The 19,888-nt window shown below is 45.6% G+C and overlaps 2 protein-coding genes across 2 annotated transcripts in view; both read left to right on the top strand.

Annotated features, from left to right (window-relative positions):
- IGLON5 (IgLON family member 5) overlaps nucleotides 1–19,888 on the top strand; it is a gene marked incomplete at its 5' end in the record, with an annotated part of 131,096 nt that overhangs the window by 27,315 nt on the left and 83,893 nt on the right.
- LOC309375319 (uncharacterized protein) overlaps nucleotides 3,642–19,888 on the top strand; it is a 282,552-nt gene continuing 266,305 nt past the window's right edge. The window contains exon 1 of the mRNA XM_081921005.1: nucleotides 3,642–3,653. The gene's annotated coding sequence lies outside the window, so the exon portion shown is untranslated. The remainder of the gene's footprint in view (nucleotides 3,654–19,888) is intronic.

Here is a 19,888-nt window from a genome sequence, read left to right as displayed (position 1 = left end):
TCCTATAAACTTAGCATGTGACAGTGGCCACACCCCAGGAAATGGCTTTGACTGGCTGGCTAAACCAGATGAGGGTAGCCGATGGGTCTCAAACCCTCAGTGAGTTAGGGACTCCACCTATATGTGAAGACAAGCACCAGTGGATTGACTCGACAAGACCACTAGTGGGTCCAACGGTCAAGAAGGCATTTTCTGCAAGTGCTGAAGAGGGAATTGAGGGGCAGATTGGGCTCATCAGCCTGGGAATGTAGGCCATCAAGGAGGAGGAAAACTCTGAGCCCAGCCCCCCACTGCTTTGTGGGATATCTTCCAGAGAAGAAAAGATTAAGGAATAAACACTAGTGAAATCTGAAGTGGACTTCCTAAAATGGTTGCATGTTGCCTTGTACACCTCCTTCTGGCAACTCCAGCTGCCAAGCTGGTGCCAAACATATTGCTCTGCTTTCCTTTGGACCACATCGGCGAGGTCAAGTGTGGGGGTCTTGTCGTCTGGGCAGCCCAGGACCTCCATGTACACTGCCCAGGCTTGCGCCCCGGAGAAGTCACTTCAGTGCTGCAAATGCAGTGGTTTGACGTCACCCATGGAGGCACACTCCATTGTCTCTTGAGACAGACAGATGTCAACAACAATAAATGCAACAAATAAAATTAGTAAGTCCTGGTGACAACTAGAGCATCTTTTCAGCATGTTCACCCCCTGTATGCCAGGGATGGGGAACCTGTGGCCCTCCAGCTGTTGTTGGACTCTTGTTAGGATGGATAATGGTCCAGGATGATGGGTGTTGTAGTCCAAAGTATCTGGTATCATAAATTACAGAGCAGCAGTATATGGTAGTTGAAGTCCATCAGCACATGTGACGTCACAGCTTCCCCATCCCTGCTTTGCTCACTCTCCAGCTTCACCTTCATTGACCCAAGAGTTTCTTGGACCACTTCCACATCATCTTAGCCTGCATCTCTGCTGCTGTCAGACTCTTGGGTCTCTTACAACTCCCTCGCCTCATTTGGCAGTCATTGACCTTTCCCACCATCTCTGTCTCAGCCCGTCTTGTCGTTTGCAAATCCCACAGAGAAACAACCATGTCACACTTCGCTGTTGTTGTTGTTCTGCACAACAGCAAGCGCACCGGGGACAGCCTGATTGCTTCTCTCCTTCCCATCCTCCAAAGCTCTTGGGTTGTATAGCCCACCTGGGACTGTAGAGAAAAGGTAAGAGGTGACATGAGAAAAGTTTGTAAAATTATGCGTTGCATGGAGATGGTGAATAGAGAAAAGGATTTGTCCGGCTTTCCTAACGCTAGAACTCATGGGCATCCGATAGTGTTGGAAGATTCAGGACCAATGAAAGAAAGTATTTCTTCATGCAGTGCATAGTTAAACTTTGGAACTCTCTGCCACAGGAGGCACTGATGGTCACCAACTTGAATGGCTTTAGGATAAGACTATCTACTGTCGCCTTCCCTGCCGATGCTCTGCTTCTGAATACCAGTTGCATGCACACTTCTTCAGATACACTGAAACAGAAGTCACCAGACCCTTATATATAGTGAGAGGGTGAGGAGGGGTATTACTCAGAAATGCAACTTATTACCAAACTTAAAACCATGGAGAGACCGGGTCTGAATAGAGACATTGGATTCTTATCTCATTATACACGATAAAGCTATTTTTAGCCATTTCACCCCTTGCTTTTTCCTGTAAGACCAATTGCAGTCGTTAACAGTTGTCAACAGGTTTACCACACCTATCAGCCAATCACCCATTCCCACCACCCTTCTGAGTAATACCCCTCCCCACCCTCTCACTATAGATAAGGGTCTGGTTTCAGTGTATCTGAAGAAGTGTGCATGCACACGAAAGCTGATACCAATAACAAACTTAAAGGTAAAGGTAAAGGGACCCCTGACCATTAGGTCCAGTCGTGACCAATTCTAGGGTTGCAGCACTCATCTCACTTTATTGGCCGAGGGAGCCGGCTTACAGCTTCTGGGTCATGTAGCCAGCATGACCAAGCCACTTCTGGCGAACCAGAGCAGCACACGGAAGCGCCGTTTACCTTCCCGCCTGAGTGGTACCTATTTATCTACTTGCACTTTGACGTGCTTTCAAACTGCTAGGTTGGCAGGAGCAGGGACCGAGCAACGGGAGCTCACCCTTTCGTGGGGATTTGAACCGCCGACCTTCTGATTGGCAAGTCCTAGGCTCTGTGGTTTAACCCACAGCGCCACCCGCATCCCTAATAACAAACTTAGTTGGTCTCTAGGGTGCTGCTGGAAGGATTATTTTTTATGTGCTTATGTATGGCTTCATAATGTGGGTAGGGAAATCACATGCATGTCTGCCCTCCCACAACAACAGCTCATTTCAAGTGGAAAGCTATCTGGATTAGACGCTGGATAGAAATAGGATTGATACATAATTTTACCCTTCTAAGATTAGGCGGAGACTGACTCATCCTAGGCTACCCAGCCAGGGAGTTTGATGGCAGCTGAGGCAGGCTTGCAAACAAGGAAAGATTTGAGAAAGGGGATTTGGGAACTGTCTGCAGTTTGGAGCAAGGATGCTGTCCCAAGCACATGTGTACTTAATGTGGTGGGGTCACTTGCAGAATTCACAGGCTTTCTAGGAAAAGTGTGGATGGGGAGCAAGAATCATAGAATCATAGAATCATAGAATCATAGAATCATAGAATCATAGAATCATAGAATCATAGAATTGGAAGAGACCACAAGGGCCATTGAGTCCAACCCCCTGCCAAGCAGGAAACACCATCAGAGCACTCCTGACATATGGCTGTCAAGCCTCTGCTTAAAAACCTCCAAAGAAGGAGACTCCACCCCAGTCCAGAAATTCCTCTTGCCAGCCTGGCAGTTAAATGATTACTGCTCTTTATATTTACAGAGTAGAAAACACAGGTCAAAATGTGTGTGAATTGTGGTTTGCTTCTGATGGTGCTCCAAACTATGAACTCGCCGCCGTAAACTCAAGTGGTTTCCTGTTAGGGTGTTAAGCCACGATGTCCCAAACGAAGGTTCGTGCTTTCCATCTGGAGCAGGACTCGAAACCCAGTCCAAACCATGGTTTCCGATATCCACTAACCATAGTTACACTAAGCATAGTTGGACACTTTGGATGGCAAACAATGGTTAAGGCTATGCAGGAAACAGGAAGGGGAGTGTGGAAACTGTGCTCAACTCTGCAGCTCATTGGTGATGATGCAGAACATGGTTTGGAGGATGAGCTGAACTTAGCCCCTGTCTGAAATTGGAAGGAGAAGGCCTGAAAGTCCAGTGTTACCTGCAGCGCTTTGCCGTGTGTGTGTGTGTGTGGTTTCGTCTTCCTCTGCATGCAGAACTCTCTCCTTCTGATTCACTCCGTGATTCATACAAGAAGAGGCATAAAATGCTATTCATTTAATTAGAGCTAAAGATTTCAGGCCTCGTTTGTTCCCCAGAAGCATCAGAACATGTCACAGCTTTGGACGTTCCTCCTGCCACCTGACATTGACAGAATGGGGGAGATGTTTGGGGGAATCAATGGTGCTCAGAGCATTGGCACCAAGAAGCTCAGTGTCTCTGCTCTAAGGTCTGAGTGAGAAAAGTGGAGTTGTTATGCAGGAACCCTGGGTCCAAATCACAAGTCAGAGAGGCCTTGCGGTTCAAGATATGGCCCATCCACAATGGTATGACATCAGCACTTAGAGCAATTGGATTTAGACCATGGAGACCTGGGTTTAACTACTTACCCAACTACAAAGCTTACTGAGCAATTGTGGACTGTGTTCTACCTCACAGGACTGTTGTGGGAAATAGAAGTGGGAAGAGATACATTGAGGATTCTTCCAAGGAAATGTGGGGGATAAAAAAATCATAAAGGAGTAAACATATGGATTTTTATATCAAGCTGAAGAGATCAGACCTGTCTGCTTCAAGCAACATGGTCTGTGCAAGCAATTTAAAGCTATTTTTTAAAAAAATTTAAAAACCCACCCAAATCAAATACAAATAGCTAATCTGTTGTTTCCCCAGGTATCCATTCTTTCTCTCCAGGATGCTTGCCATGTTTGATGCAATGTCCAAGTCTAAAATGCAACCATTCTGTTGCATCCTCATTCCATGCCATCACAACTAACGATCATTCGTTGGTTTTTATTCTAAGGAAGGTGCTGCAAAAATAGCACATCAGAACAAATCAAAGCCTTGGCCTGAGCTCTTGTCTGCATCTGAAACAGAAAAGACAGCTTCCATCAAGGCTGTGCCTCAGCTTTTCATCCCCTTGTATCCCCAATGGTGAGGTTAAGCTCAGAAACCAGGATGGCAAGCTGTCCTGTAACAGGCTTAAGACCCACCAAGCTGAGCGTGGCCTGTTAGCTAAACAAGGCTGCCTGCTCCTGAAATCAGACATTCTGGTACCTAGGTGGGGCCTGGGGGTGGAGCCATGTAGAGTCTGACAGGCCTGGAAGGCAGGGCTTATGGTTTCTGGTGGCCTTGGCTTCTAATCGTGCTTCTCTGAATTTTGCATTGCAGTTCTCCGGCTGAGTAATGTATACCAAAATGCAGCCAATCAGAAGCCACGGAAGCTGCGCCGGGTGTTCAGCTTCCAAAGAACGTTAAAAAAACGGAACAATTACTTCTGATTTTCGTTCGTTTGGGAGACGAGGTTCCAGTGTATACTAGGCAAAGTTGTTCAGCTTCTTTCTTTTTTTGCCTAAGTTTTTGAGTTTTTGAGCTATTCTTAAGGAAAGTTAAGGATGCTATTTCCGATTGACTAATCCTGGATGGCGCTGTGGATTAAACCACAGAGCCTAGGACTTGCCGATCAGAAGGTCGGTGGTTTGAATCCCCGTGACGGGGTGAGCTCCTGTTGCTCGGTCCCTGCTCCTGCCAACCTAGCAGTTCGAAAGCACGTCAAAGTGCAAGTAGATAAATAGGGACCACTCCGGTGGGAAGGTAAATGGCATTTCCATGTGCTGCTCTGGTTTGCCAGAAGCGGCTTAGTCATGCTGGCCACATGACTCGGAAGCTGTACGCCGGCTCCCTCGGCCAATAAAGCGAGATGAGTGCCTCAACCCCAGAGTCGGTCACGACTGGACCTAACAGTCAGGGGTCCCTTTACCTAATCCTGGATATGTCTGGGAAATCCCGGACGTATTGCAGTCCTAGTACATGGTTTAAAGGAATGCCTTCCCCAATACCAGCCAACCCAGGCTCTATGATCTCTGGGAGAGGCCTTACTATCACATGCCACAGGGTCTTCTGGGTGGTGGCACCCCAGTTATGGAACAATATCATTTTAAAGTTCTAGATGCCAGATTGAAACATACATATTTCTGCAGGCCTTCAGAATGCAGAGGAAATGAGTTTACCTGCATAATTTTTCACTGACTGTTATATTGTCTATACACATCATTTTGAATTGGGTTCTTAATGTTGTTTTAAGTGCTATTGATAGCTGTTAGCCACCCTGGGCTCTTCATGAGAAGGTTGAGATACAGGAGAAACAAACAAATCATGAGCCCATGAGAAAAAGCAGAATAAAATTCTGAGAATACCAGTTTTGTTGTAGTTGTTTTTTTCTCTCCCCCCCCCCCCAACTAAGTTTCTGGCCCTCAGGGTTTTGTCTGGGAAGACAGAAGGTACAGATAAAATCAAAGGCCAGACAGTTTGCACTCTAATTTACCATTTCTGAATTTCTTCTCTCTCTCTCTCCCTCTCCCTCTCTCTCTCAGTGCCCCAATGGTGCCGTGTGATCCGCAATTATTTTGTTACGTTTTTAATGAATGTATGGTAATGAGACCAACGTTTTGTATGATATCAGATATTGTTGATGAACATTGTTTATTCATCTGTTGGTGGTAATTGTTCCTCTGTTTATTTATAACAGTTCATTATAGCTATCCAAATAAGAGCTGGTTGGAGGGGGGGAGGAAAGATAGCAACCTTCCAGCCCTTCAGATTGAACAGGTAGAAGTACCACAGGGCATGGAGAAAAGGGCCAGGAAAGGCACAACTCAGATATGACAGTCCTGGCTTACATTTTCCTCCTCCTTTGTGCTAAATAAATCCTTTCACCACCCAGTCTGTAAGATGTTTTGGCATGCTGTGATGTCAGCCTTCCATTTTCCATTTGAGCACCTCCATCTGAAAAGGAGATCAGTGTGTTTCGAAAACTTGCATCATTTCCTGTTCTGCCCTGCATTGATCACACACAGCGCCATTTCCATTCTGTTTCTGTTCATCTTGCGCCCAAATCTATGCTATCCATCTCGTTACCCAATGTGGTGAAATTATGCGAGTTACATTGCTGTTGCTCTATTCCACCCCATTCATTTCAGCACAAAGGAAACGCAAGGCAAACAGGGGGGAGGGGAATCAGTTGCGTATGAGTTGCAGACCAAAAGCCACAGCCTCAACAAATGCCACTCATCTTTGCTAGATCGGTTTCCATTCAAGGCATGGGATGAGTAAGCGAACATCAGAATTCCTGCTCCCATTTCTGTCTTTGTCGGAATTCTCCGACATCCCTATTGGCAGGTAGGACATACGAGGTTTTCTGCTGGGTGTGCATGTGTGTGTCGGATCGCATAGCTCTCGTTCTCCTCTTTTGATTGGCAGCAGCTTGCCAGAATCCTAGACGGGTCTTTGCCATCCCTGCTATGAGATCCCTTTAAAAAAAAAAAACAAAACCCAGTTCTATGCCCTTATCTATGCAAAATATGAGTTCTCCCTTTCAAAAGAAGAAGAGGCTGCCTTGTATACTGAGTCAGACCACACCTGGACCAACCCAGTCTATATAAGGCTTATCACAGTTTAAGGTAAAGGTAAATGACCCCTGGACAGTTAAGTCCAGTCAAAGGCGACTATGGGGTGTGGCGTTCATCTCGCTATCATTCTGGCCAGTAACTGTTTTCTGTGGCTGGGTTGCCACACAGCTGTGATGATACCAATCCAAGCCACTAAATTTCTGTGCTGTCCATACTGGGGTGGTTTGGGGGAAAACCCCAGGTAAGCTACAGATTCTGACAGAGCCCATGCCAGCATGGACTAATGGTCATGGAGTGTAGAAGGTAGAATCCAACAACATGTCCCTCACGCTGGTCTACCTTATTGAAAGAATGCTAAGCTGTTGCCATTCTACTACTAGGTCAAGTTCAGGAACATAGGAAGCTGTCTTATACTGTCAGACCATTGGTCCATCATTAGGGATGCAGCTGGCGCTGTAGTCTAAACCACTGATCCTCTTGGGCTTGCCGATTGGAAGGTCAGCTGTTTGAATCTCTGCAATGGGGTGAGCTCCCGTTGCTCTGTTCCAGCTCCTGCCAACCTAGCAGTTCGAAAGCACACCAGTGCAAATAGACAAATAGTTACCACTGCGGTGGGAAGGTAAATGCCGTTTCCATACACTCTGGTTTCCATCACAGTGTTCCGTTGCACCAGAAGTGGTTTAGTCCTGCTGGCCACATGACCTGGAAAGCTGTCTGTGGACAAACACCGGCTCCCTTGGCCTGAAAGTGAGATGAGCACCCAACCCCAGTCACCTTTGCCTGGACTTAACTGTCTGGGGGTCCTTTACCTTTACCTTTTACCTATACCCAGGAGGTCACTGTGGTCTGTGGAAGAGCTTCTCCTCCAAGCACTAAAGAGTCCAGAAGCCCACTCTGCACTAATTCGGAACAGGGCTTTCAGTGTGGCTGCCCCTATTATGTAGAACAGTGTCCCTTTCAAGATTCGAGAGGCACCCGCTATCTGCACATTTCAGAAACAGTTGAAGACATTTCTGTTCTGATAGCCTTTCCCAGCTGGATGAATGGATAGATCAATGGGTGTCTAATTGGTATTGTCTTTAAATGTATGGTGCAGATGGGGCCCAAGCAATGGGCTTGTGTAACGAAAGGACTTCTTCAGTTGATAACTCTGCCGAATGAGAGCTCCGACTCAGAAGGAATCAAGGAATAGGGCGAAAGATGTTGGCTGTGCTTAAAATTAGCTGCAGATCAGGGTTCTCTATCCACCTCCGAGTCTGGCCACTGTTCTGTCTCTGCATCCACCTCTCCTCATCTGATAACATATCATATAATTATCGACTCCACGCTTTCATATTATGTATCTGCTCTGATATTCAGACCATACCTAGGGGGTTGAAATGGATCCACTTCTCCAATATCTTCCGAAAGCAATGCAAGACCTTCAGGTCTGAGGAAGTAATCCTTTGGAGGGTGGCTTTAAAAATAAATTTTAAAACATTTAAGTGTTTCGGTTACGCTTTCCTAATGGCTTCCCCACTGAGGTACTAAAACACACACACCCACCCATGCTATAGTATTCATCCATCCGGTCTCATAAAGGCAGCTTTCCACATGGGCATCGGGGAAACATGTTATCTTACCACAGCAACCCTGCGAGGTATATTCAACTACTCAAAGTAAGATTGGTTGAACAAGAACCAGTACCTCAATTAGAGTGAGCATTTTTGATTGCCTACAGTGGCCAACCAGAGGCCTTTACAAAGTCCCCTAAGCAAGGCATGCCACCATTGGCTGTCACCCATTATTTATTGCTAGCATTTGACATCTGATGGTATACTGCAACTAAAGATGGAAGTTCAATTTAGCTGATAGGGCAAAATACCTTCAAAAGACCCTCCCCCATGAATTTGCTGAATCACCTTTTCACCTCGTGTCTTCCTCTCATGCATCACAAATGTAATACCAATCATTTCCCTTCTGTCTTCTGTATGCTAACCATATACTCACACATCATCCCTGTCTCCCCTGCCCTCTTGTTGGTATCCCTCCTCATATGATGTATCTATTCACCCACCTCCAGATTATCTGCCTATCTGACCCAGGACTGGGCGAATTGTTCACTACAGAGCCCCACGTTGGGATCATTTCCCGAGATGGAGTGTCGCCATTAATTTGCATATCATTAACATACTTTGCATATTTTTCTTAGGAATGGAACAGATGCCAAAGTACAGCTGGATGAGCAGGTTCCATTTGTTCTACAAGATTCCCCGTTCTGAAATGGTTGCCCTCAAGTGTGAAAAACCTGTGTCAGCCCTTGAAATGCCTTGATGTACAGACCCTGAAAGCAAAATAGTTGGGGGGAAAAAGCATACAGGCTTTCCTTCCTTCCTTCCTTCCTTCCTTCCTTCCTTCCTTCCTTCCTTCCTTCCTTCCTTCCTTCCTTCCTTCCTTCCTTCCTTCCTTCCTCCTCACTGCATACTTCACTTTTTCTGATTCAAATGGGTGTTTGCATTATCAGTTCTATATGTTACCATGAGTTGCAGAAACATTTTTTTTAAGTTTCTTAAAAAGTACTCAAGTTTCTAAAAGAACAACAGCCCACAGGCCAGCCTTACACTAATCCATCCTTGTATTATTTGCTTATGGCTTTGTAAATATTATCACTATTATTATTAGCTGAAGGCGGTATATGTTGTTGTTGTTGTTGTTGTTAGCCACCCATCTGACTTGGTTGCGCCAGTCACTCTGGGCGGCTCCCAACAAAATATTGAAAACACAATAAAACACCAGCCATTAAAAGCTTCCTTGAACATGGCTGCCTTCAGATGTCTTCATAGTTATTCTGCCATGTTTCATCCTCCCAGCAGAGGGCCTTCTCAGTAGTGGCACCCACACTGTGGAATGCCCTCCCATCAAATGTCAAGGAAATAAACAACAATTTGAATTTTTAGAAGAAATCTGAAGGCAGCCCTGTTTAGGGAGGTTTTTAATGTCTGATGTTTTATTGTATTTTTAATATTTTGTTGGAAGACGCCCAGAGTGGCTGGGGAAAGGCAGCCAGATGGGTGGGGTATAAATCATCATCATCATCATCATCTCTCAGGTTCTCTTTTTTGCAGTCCTAAGTTCTGTTCTCTAATCATCTAGTCCAACCCCGTTCAATGCAGGAATCTTTTGCCCAATGTAACACTCGAACCCATGACCCTGATCTTTTTCTTTTTTTAAAAAAAAAAGTCATCCTGAAAATTCACTAGCATTTCTGCACAGATTTCTCCCAATGTTCACATTTGCAAAGCAGTCTGTGTATGTCATTTACACCACTATCTGCATTTTTATGCACGATTCCCCACAATGGATGCATTTTTTGACCCGTTGCTTGGCTGGAGAACTGCTTCAGCAATTCAAAATCCAGAGAAGTGCAAATTCCGAAAGGATGGCTGTGTTTCAAATTCTCGTATTGCGTAGGTGGGTTCACCTCTAAAGGTGAACTGAATCGAATTTCTCCCCATCCCTACTCCTAAGTAAACAGGTGTAAGACTGTGTTCTGCATTCCCAGGAATCGGGGTCTGCCAAACCAAATTTCCTTCCCCTCTAAGGTAAGACTCAGAGATCAGTGATTTTCATAGTGTGTGTGTGTGCGCGCGCAGACACGCATATGTGTACATTTCCACCTCAGCTTTTGGACCTCTTCCCTAGTCCAGCTCGCTTAAAAACCAGCCAACTTGCATTGCTATCTCTGGAAAGCGCAGACCCTTCATCTCAGCGGCCCCCAGCCTCTCTGCCTCCCTCCCTCCTCCTCGTATTGATTCTCCTGCAGTCTGTTAAGGAATCCTGACTCTGCACTAACCTACTAAGCCAGCTCCGACATCCCTGGGGCTCGTGTTAAGATGGGTTTTCTTTTCCCCCCTTTTGGTCTGTCTTGCATTTAGACAGCAGCTCATCTCTGCAACTGGGCAATCCAGCATTGTAGAAGCCTCTGTGTATCTCAGGTGGAGCAATAAGCTGCCTGTTCTGGGCAGTATTGGGTTGCGTCAGGATAACCTCCTTGATAATGCCACCCCTGCCCTCCAACATTCACTCCCCCCCCCCAACTGATCCTCCTCAACCCCCCATTTTAATGTGTCTCACACAAAGAGAACATTTCCTCTCAGAAGAAGGGTGAGTACCACCCCGACTGTACCAATGGGACCCAACACACACGCCCTCCATCGTCCCGAGAAAACCCCTTGGCCCTGATTTTATTTTATTATTCGGGTGGCGCTGTGGTGTAAACCACTGAGCCTAGGGCTTGCCGATTGGAAGGTCAGCGGTTCGAATCCCCACAATGGGGTGAGCTCCCGTTGTTCGGTCCCAGCTCCTGCCCACCTAGCAGTTAGAAAGCACGTCAAAGTGCAAGTAGATAAATAGGTACTGCTCCAGCAGGAAGGTAAACGGTGTTTCCGTGCACTTCAATGGTTTCGCCAGAAGCGGCTTAGACATGCTAGCCACATGACCCAGAAAAACTGTCTGTGGACAAATGCCGGCTTCCTCGGCCAGCAAAGCCAGATGAGCGCCACAACCCCGGAGTCGTTTGAGACTAGGCTTAACTGTCAGGTTTCCTTTACCTTTACCTTTTTAGATTTACTAAAAGAAAAGCACAAGCCAATACAGTGGTACCTCAGGTTACAGACGCTTCAGGTGATGGGAGGCCCCATTAGCTAAAGTGGTATCTCAGGTTAAGAATAGTTTCAGGTTAAGAACAGACCTCCAGAACGAATTAAGTTCTTAACCCGAGGTACCACTGTACATAAGTTTCAGAAAGGGGTAGGATTAGACACAGATGCACAAAGATTTTGTTGTGTTAAAAAAAATAATCAGGACTCCTTGCACTCTACGCTGCTCCCCCTTTTCCCCCACCCTGTCTCCACCTGGTCCTCAGAGCCTACTCATTACGTGGGGCTGGGCCTTGGTGATGGCAGCCTTCTTCCTCTTAGCCTGCTCTCCAGCAGCTGCTATGAGCTGCCCAAAGGAGGCAACTGGCATCAGCGGCCATGGAGAGATTGCCACCGTTCAGGACAATCACCATCTCAGCCTCCTTCCTGAGCTCGGTGGCCGCAGCACCAGCAGGGGAAATGGGGACATTCTGGGATCAAATCAGAAGTTGGGGTTGCTTTCGTAGTTCTGGAGCTGTCCCTGGAAAATCGGGACACTTGGAAGGTTGCTTGTCCTCTTGCTTGCTTGGCGCGGCGGAAGCCAGTGAGGTGTAATGGTAGACTTGTAATCTGGTGAACCGGGTTCGCTTCCCTGCTCCTCCACATGCAGCTGCTGGGTGACCTTGGGCTAGTCACACTTCTCTGAAGTCTCTCAGCCCCACTCAGTGTTTGTTGTGGGGGAGGAAGGGAAAGGAGATTGTTGGCCGCTTTGAGACTCCTTCGGGTAACGATAAAGCAGGATATCAAATCCAAACTCTTCTTCTGACTTTTGCATGACTGAAACATAGCCTGTAACCATCAAAATTATTGCTCTGCCCACCTTAGTGCCTGACCCTCACCCACCAATGGAATGTGGCAGTGGGGATGTGTGGAGAATAACAAACTACAGCTCCCAGAATTCTTTGGGAGAAGCCATGACTGTTCCAAGTAGTTCCACCTTGTGGAACGCCCTCCTATCTGATGTCAAGGAAATAAACAACTATCTGACTTTTAGAAGACATTGAAAGGCAGCCCTGTTTAGGGACGTTTTTAACGTATGAAGTTTTACCGTGTTTTTAATATTCTGTTGGGAGGTGCCCAGAGTGGCTGGGGCAACCTAGTCAGATGGTTGGCCTACAAATAATAAGATTATTATCACCATTATTATTAAATGCATGGTGTGAATGAGGCCATAAGTTAACCATCATAGAAGCCTTGGGCAAGGAAATCAGGGTGGCTGCTTAATACACTGCCTGTCCAGAGGAGCTCACCATTCCCAATGATGGCCACCATTTTGTATCGTCCATAGTGCCCCAACTCTGGCATCATTATGGGGCACTGAATGCACATGTGGTGGTGGGGAATAATGATGGTCATAAAAAAAAAATGTAGCGTTATTCAGGCAAAGTTTTGCAGCGCAGTCCTCCCTTTTCTGAAGTATGTGATAATTTATCGGGGGGCGGGGAGAGAGAATGGCTTTTGAGAAAAAAGTGGTTTAGGTAGCCGCATCTGTAAAACTCCGTCCCCTTGCCAGTTCATCAGGCATCAGCAGTGGCATCCTTCTGGAATCAGGTCAAGTCCTTTTTTCTTTTTCTTTTAAATCACCATGGCTTTAAACGGAGCGATCTGTGTCCTCGCTGCCTTTATCTGCTGCTTTTATCTAATCTTAGTGGATCTATTTGATTTAAATTGGTGTGGGGGGTTTTAACAGTTCCCTGCTGCCATCTTCATTTCTAATCTGTGCATGTTCTTTGTTTTGAATTGGGCATGGGTTGTTTTTGTAAGCTCTGTGTGTGTGTGTGTGTGTGTGTGTGTGTGTGTGTGTAATAGATTGTGCTTTCTTTATATATATATATATATTAAAAAGGACCACCATCCTGCTTTTCTATATAAATTAACCAAGCAATGTCATTGGGGCGGGGGGAATCAAAGCAGCCATGATGCAAAAGCAAAGCCATGATACATTTAAAATACGTGTTTTGAAAAATACACCCAAGGCAAACACTGACATAAAAAAAAAAAACAGTGCCAGGGCTGCATTCCTGTGCCGAGTTATTCAGAAGATAATCCAAGAATATCCGGTGAGGCTTGCTGCCAGAGAATTATGTTTAGGATTCCAGCCTTAGATGCAGTTAGGCCCCACCTGTACTATGCTACTTTAAACAGTCATGGCTTCCGCAAAAGCATTATGGGAGGTATAGTTTGTTAGGGGTGCTGAGAGTTACCAGGAGGCCCCTATTCTACTCACAAAACTACAATTTGCAAAGGTTAGTCCCTCTTCCCAGGGAACTCTGGGAATTGTTGTTCTTTGAGGGGAACAGGGGCTCTCCTAATAACTCCCAGCACCCTTAACAAACTACAGTTCCCAGGATTCTTTGGGGGAAAAGGTATATATGACTGTTCAAAGTGGTACAATACTGCTTTAAATGTATCGTGCAGATAGGGCCTTATGTACTCTTACCTGGAAGTACGCTCCACTGAACGCTCTGGGAATATAAATAAATAGGTTAATAACAACAGCGGCAGCAAAATGCTCTGTTGAATTGCCACGGCACCAGAGGCCCTCTGAAAGAAGAGGCTCTCTTGACCTTCTGCTGGTTAAATCCCAAAGGAAGACAGCCACAAAAACCTCCATGGGGGAAGGCTCCAGAGCTTGGGGGCAAGTGGTGAAAAGCCCTCTTCTAGCGCATAGCTGCCTGCTCCACTTCAAAGAGTGGGAAGAGCACAGAGCAGCGCCTCTGATGAGGATGACCTAAACCTCCCAGCAGCCTCACGTTGGTGGAAATAGTCCTTCAAGTACTCTGGGCCCAGGCAGTTTCGGCTGGCTTTAAAGGTCACTGCCGACACTTTAAATTGAATTAAAACAAACAAACACCGAGGGAAATGGGAAATGAGAAGCCAAGGTGCATAGTAAGGGGAGGGAAGAGAGGGTTGAGGTACCCCTGTGCCTGTATGTATGAGCTATGTGGGAAGAAGGGGCTGGTAGTGCAAGCCTATGTTTACTCAGAAGTGTTGGATGAAGACTGGGGAGGACAGGGTTCGAATCCCCACCTGGCCCTGAAGCTCACAGGGTGACCTTGGGCCAAACACCGGCTCTCAGCCTAATCCACCTCATAGGGTTGTCATGAGGATAAACCATGCATTCTACCTGGAGCTCCTTGGAGGAATAGTGTAATATAAATGCAGTAACATTGATTGGTCAAAACAAAAAAAAATCCTTCCAGTAGCACCTTAAAGACCAACTAAGTTAGTTCTTGGTATGAGCTTTCGTGTGCATGCACACTTTTTCAGATATACAGAATATCTGAAGAAGTGTGCATGCACACGAAAGCTCATACCAAGAACTAACTTAGTTGGTCTTTAAGGTGCTACTGGAAGGATTTTTTTTGTTTTGACTATGGCAGACCAACACGGCTAACTATCTGTAATTGATTGGTCAATCAATCAATAGATAGAGGACTTTTTTGAGACAGAACTCAGTTCAGGCACCTCTCAAGTGGATACCACTGCCATTCTAAGAGAACAAGGAAGGTATTCATGGTGAGTTGTTGTGCCTCTTTTTCTAGAAAAATAGCACTGAATGGATAGATGATGATAGATAGATAGATAGATAGATAGATAGATAGATAGATGATAGATATAGATGATAAGGATTCCAGGTGGAGAAATCGAAACTGGAGACAGAACTGCTAGAACCTAAGACCAAGGTACTTTCAAAAATGTATAACTTGCTGCTGAAATGGAACACACAAGACGAATTGGTTAAATCGGCTATGATAAAGTGGGCCCAGGATATTGGGCACAACATTATGTTTGAGGACTGGGAAAGGTTATGGACTACCGGGCTGAACTTCACAGCATGTAATGCTCTGAAGGAAAATGTAATGAAAATGATATATAGATGGTACATGACCCCAGTGAAATTGGCTAAAATATACCATTCGTCTGATAACAAATGTTGGAAATGTAAGGAAAATGAAGGAACATTCTTTCACCTCTGGTGGACCTGCCCTAAAGTGAAGGCCTTTTGGGAAATGATATATAATGAGTTAAAAAAGGTATTTAAGTATACCTTCACCAAGAAACCAGAGGCCTTCCTTCTGGGCATGGTCGGCCAGAACGTGTTAAAGAAGGATAGAACATTTTTTATGTACGCTACAACGGCGGCAAGGATACTTATTGCTAAGAGCTGGAAAACCCAAGATCTACCAACACTGGAAGAATGGCAGATGCAGCTGATGGACTATATGCAACTGGCTGAGATGACTGGCAGAATCCGCGACCTGGGAGAGGAGAGGGTTGAAGAAGACTGGAAGAAATTTAAGATTTATTTACAAAAGTACTGTAATTTGGTTGAATCCTAACAAGGAAGCCAGAGCAGAAATAACTGTCTACCATTAAATTATAATTTATTATTTGAGTTTAACCTAAATATTGCACTTAAGAGTATAAACAAGATGATAATTTGCTTGGAAAAATTCGTTTTTAATGATGAGAGTGGAAGCGGGAGACGTGAGGGAGTCCGCAATAGAATGAAAAGATGTTATGAAACCTATTTTGTTTGTTAAATATGCATCTGTAAAAAATCTTAATAAAAATTTTTATAAAAAAAAAAAAGATAGATATAGATGATAGATAGATATTGCTCTAACATATGGTCACATAGGATTTCAGTATGAGGCTGCATATGTTTAAAGTATCTGCAGACCCTCCAAGTGTCCCTATTGCCCAAGGACAGCCCCAGATTTACAGAAGCTGCCCGGTTTCTAATTTGATCCCAGAATGCCCCACTTTTCCTTAGAACGTTCCTATTTTCATCAGAGAAATACCGGAGGGTAAGCAGTTATGTGACCCCCTGAGCCAAGGATAAAACCTTTGGAAGACATCTGAAGGCAGCCCTATATTGGAATGTTTTATTTTAAAAAAAATGCTTAATGTTTCATCATGTTTTTATATATGTTGAAAGCCACCCGGAGTGGCTGGGGCAGCCCAATCACATGGGCAGGGTATAAATAATAAAATTCTTCTTCTTGTTGAATAGGACATCTGTATTTTCATGGGAGAAATGTTGGAGGGTATGCATACGCCCCCTTCAGAAATAATCCTGGGAACTAGTTCGTTACAGGCAGGCAGACAAACTTGCATGATAAGAGAAGACATGAAATTAGGTGCTACAGCGAGGGTTTAATGAGAAGTCGGTTATGGCTGTAGATCAGAAATAGGATCCTGTGGCCCTCCAAATACTGTCAGAATCCAGCTTCTGTTCAGACCCAGCTAGCCTCCGGCCAGTGGTCAAAAATGATGGGAGTTGTACTCCAACAACATTTGGAGGGCCATAGGCTCCTCATTTCTGTTGTAGGCAGGTAAGAAGAAGAAGAAGCAGGAGGAGGAGGAGGAGGAGGAGGAGGAGGAGAAGGAGAAGAAGAAGAAGAAGAAGAAGAAGAAGAAGAAGAAGAAGAAGAAGAAGAAAAAAAAAAGAAGAGGAGGAGGAGGAGGAGGAGGAGGAGGAGGAGGAGGAGGAGTTTGGACTTGATATCCCACCTTTCACTCCCCTTAAGGAGTCTCAAAGCGGCTAACAATCTCCTTTCCCTTCCTCCCCCACAACAAACACTCTGTGAGGTGAGTGAGGCTGAGAGACATAAGATAAGTGTGACTAGCCCAAGGTCACCCAGCAGCTGCATGTGGAAGAGCGGGGAAGCGAACCCGGTTCACCAGATTACAAGTCCACCGCTCTTAACCACTACACTACACTGGCTCTCAACTGTTCCATAAAGTTGCCCTCTGCTGCAGTTTCTCAGGAGAACAGGATGCTCTCCCTTGGCAGTCTTTGCTCGGCTGCAGCTCCCCACCTGTTGTCTGGCTCCCTAGACAGAGAACTACTGTTCCTCCCTGCTCTCCTCCTCCCTGAGGCAGGACAGATGGAAAACGCTTGACACTTGCACCAGTCTGGAAAGCCTCGTGGTGCAGCTACGGAACGAGGTCAAAGGAGCACCTTGCCTGTGACACGCAGAACGCAGCCCAATTTGTAACTGCACAGACTCTTGGAGTGCTGAAACCATCTGGGCACTGCAGGGCCTTTCAGGATCTTTGATTTGTTATTGCGGCCTCCTTTGCCCCAGGAGGGCCGGTTGGTTATTGTTCTGTGTCTTGGTACTGCAGCGCGGCGACTCGAAGGTCTTGGCTGGTTATTTTGCGGGGGGGGGGGGGGTGTGTCTTGTGTTCCTGCCTGCTCTGCCCACAAAGCCGACGCAGGTTCTCCTGGGAGCATTGATTTGTTGTTGAGAGGCATTATTTACACTGGACGGCATTTGCAGAGTCCCTCGGCTCCAACCGTCTCGCCTCTCCATCTATCACGCGGCAACCTCCCGTGCCTGTCCGTCAGCCTGTGACTCTTCTGGATCCATGCTAAGTGATTCCTCTCCCTTCCTCTCTTCCCACCCGTCTTGGGGTACCACCACCCCACTCATATCTTGTTATTCAAACTTACCTTGGGCCTCCTTATGTATCTCCCTATCATCACCACCACCAGCGATTCGACCCCAGGCAGCTGCTATTTCAGTTTCCCACAATGCCCTTGAGCAACGTTTCATTTGGGTCCATTGTGGGAAATCCAAATGGCAGCTGCTCAGCACTGATAGAAGGAACACCGCCACCAGGTGAGCTAGCTGCTGGTGGGTGGGGGAACTGGTGTAAGAGGAGGGTATTATGCTGAGCATGTCCACACACACAGCTCTGACACAATCCTGGAACTGGCTCTGACTTCAGAGGCAAAAATAGGGACATGCTTGTAATGTCTCGATTCTCCCTTCAAAATCTACTTCCTGAGCTCGCTCTTCCACTTATTGGATTGGATTTTCTGAAAATCTTTATTTCAGGCTTATCAACGTGCTTTTCTCCCCCCCCCCCCCCGCTATTTCCAGTCTTGTTTCTTATCTTAATCTTGACAAGAAGCAAGCTCATTTCCCCCTGGTTTGTCTAAAAATATGAACGGTTCTTGCATATCCTATGCATTCTTATACACATTGCTACATGCAATAAAGTATGCGATATTTTATGCACTGTCGTATGTATGATATCACAGACCTATTATTATTATTACACATTTGCAGTCTATGTTTCCTAAAGTAGCCAGCACATAAACGTACTGTATAGCACATTTGCAAAGCTAAGCAGGGTCTGGTATGGTTTCAAATTGGATGGGGGACTGCATGATGATATCGGTGCATTGTACGGGGTTGGACCAGATGACCTTCAGAGCCCCTCCCAACTCTACAGCTCTATGGTTCTATGTGCCTACAACAATACACATAGAATCATATAATTGGTAGGGTTAACCACTGGCATCCTTCTGTCTTGAGAGACTATGGAAGGTGCCTCCAGGGGTGAAGTCAAACTGCTGGACAATCACAGTACCTGCTTTGGCTTCAGGAACCTCAACTTAACTGTATAAAACATAACTGTATCTAAAAATGTATATAATTATTGTAGCCATTCATGCAGATGCAGCTCATACATAGAAGTTGGGGCTTGATCTGAGAGATGTGGGTGAAGCTCAGCTGGGTCAGAACTGTCGAATTCCATTTATAAGTCCCTTTAAAAAGGATTCCTCCTCCACCCCAGTCTACCCCAAGGATTTGCAATAGAAAATCCCTTGCTGATTTAAAAGCCAGAAAGGTGTTTGTACTTGTTCAGTTTTTACATTTATACCCCACATTTTATATCGTCCAAGGAACTTGTGTTCACGTACATGGTTCTCCTCCTCTGTGTTTTCCCATCGCAGCAATCCTGCGAGGTGGATGATTCAGAATGCACCTCTGCAGCTGCAACGTGTGGCATTGCAGACTGTGGTCTTGCTGAACGTGAGCACACAGATGGGCCCTGTGGATTGTAAGATCTACTCTCCCCAACTCTTAGATTTTGCTTCTAGAGGCTTCAGAAAGGGAGCTGAGCCCTGGAAAATAATACCTTGCCCAACTCGTCCCAAATGGTTGAACAATGCATGCCCCACAGGCAGAAAGAGGGCCTGCCTGACTTGCCCTCAGAAAACAGGGACTGTCCCTGGTGAATTGCAAGTGTTCCAAAAAAAAATATGAAGTGTGTTTTCATATCTGACTGTCCTTCTGTCCCTCCTTGGACTGCCTGTTTGTTATTGTTATTTTTTTACTTTGTGAGAGCTGAGGATTTCAAGTTGGAGGTCTTGCAAGGATTTGAGCAGAACTGAGGCTCTCACAACTAGAGACGCACGGAGCGGTCAGATCTTGGTTTTTCTCAGATTCTCCTTTTCCTGATCTTAATTCAGTTCTCCACATTTCCAGAACGGTTTGTGAATATATATATATATATATATATATATATATATATATATATATATATATATATATATATTTGCTTTCGTAGATTTTCACGGGTACAGGAATGCAGGTTTTGGTGTCCTCGGGTGTCTTCCCGTGTAAAAGTTGGGGTGTCTAGG

Source organism: Podarcis melisellensis (assembly GCF_964234715.1).
Source record: "Podarcis melisellensis genome assembly, chromosome: 8".
NCBI classification, from domain to species: Eukaryota; Metazoa; Chordata; class Lepidosauria; order Squamata; family Lacertidae; genus Podarcis; species Podarcis melisellensis.
This window is presented reverse-complemented; position numbering and strand designations above follow the sequence as displayed.